Genomic DNA, 1,143 nt, shown 5'->3' with positions numbered 1-1,143 from the left:
GAGAGTGCCTGGTCAAATTTTGGTAGAGCTGTGAATAATTTAGATTAGTGACTGCGTGAAAGGTGAACTTGCGATACTCAGGTGAGCGCTAGACCCGCGGGTCTCTTGTTAGTGATGTATTCATGATATAGTCGGCCGAGAATCGGAAAGGCGTTATCGCAATATTGGGGTATTGAGTTATTAGTATCACATTGCAGAACTTGATCTCTACTTAATGGTGTCAATTTCAAGTTATTTTCAATTTCAGTAAAATGTTGAGAATCAAAATGACAAAGGATTTGCCTGATATTTGGAACAATGGTTATTAATCTACTCACTTTTTTTTATTGAATAAACTTTTATTGCGTGAAAATTGACGGCTTTGTTTTTATTTACGCTCAAATAGTAGAATGCAATAGTGCCTTTCTGGTTCTCAGCTAACAATATCTAGGCTATGGAATAAGTGTAGTTACACATGAATTTTAAACCATTTCATTTCTCTTCATGCCTGCTCAGTGCTCCTTTGTAAAATTTTGCCCATTGTATAAGTACAGTTTTAGAGAATCTTACTATCCTTCTTTGTATGAAAAAAAAAAGCCAGCGATAGAACACAAGTACAAAAATAGAATGCCATGATATATTAAATTTGTTATCGTGCCTTTTTGATATGTCACACATCTTCTTATCTTCTCAGTATGTGTATTGTGCACTTTAGCAGCACTTGTTGTTTTCATGCTCTCTTAAAGCTACTTCATAAATGATGGCTGTTTGCAGATGAATGACAAAACCAGTCTCCACTTGAGTGAGGGTTGTGGTATCAATCACACAACTTCAGAAGAGTTTTTAACAAGCTGTTTCCATTGACATGGTCAGAGATTTATGATGAATACTGTATGCGCCGAATATTTTGCAAGGTTTTATTTTCACAAATTTTGCGAGTCAGGTGCTATTTGCAAAATTCAAGACATGCAAAAATAATGAGTCTGATCCTAATACGAATGTGATGCACATGCATACATTTCTCCCTTCAGTACAGCACTACACGATGGCGAAGTTGACCACTTGCGAAATCATTGAGAAGTTTCGATTCACAAAATTTAGACTCACTAGATATATGACGTATACAGTACCTTTACTGAATTTCCTTTATTGCTTGGAAGCATA

Source organism: Diadema antillarum, unplaced genomic scaffold (genome assembly GCF_040938485.1).
Source record: "Diadema antillarum isolate AM-2024a unplaced genomic scaffold, OU_Dant_1.0 scf00000016, whole genome shotgun sequence".
NCBI classification, from domain to species: Eukaryota; Metazoa; Echinodermata; class Echinoidea; order Diadematoida; family Diadematidae; genus Diadema; species Diadema antillarum.
This window is presented reverse-complemented; position numbering follows the sequence as displayed.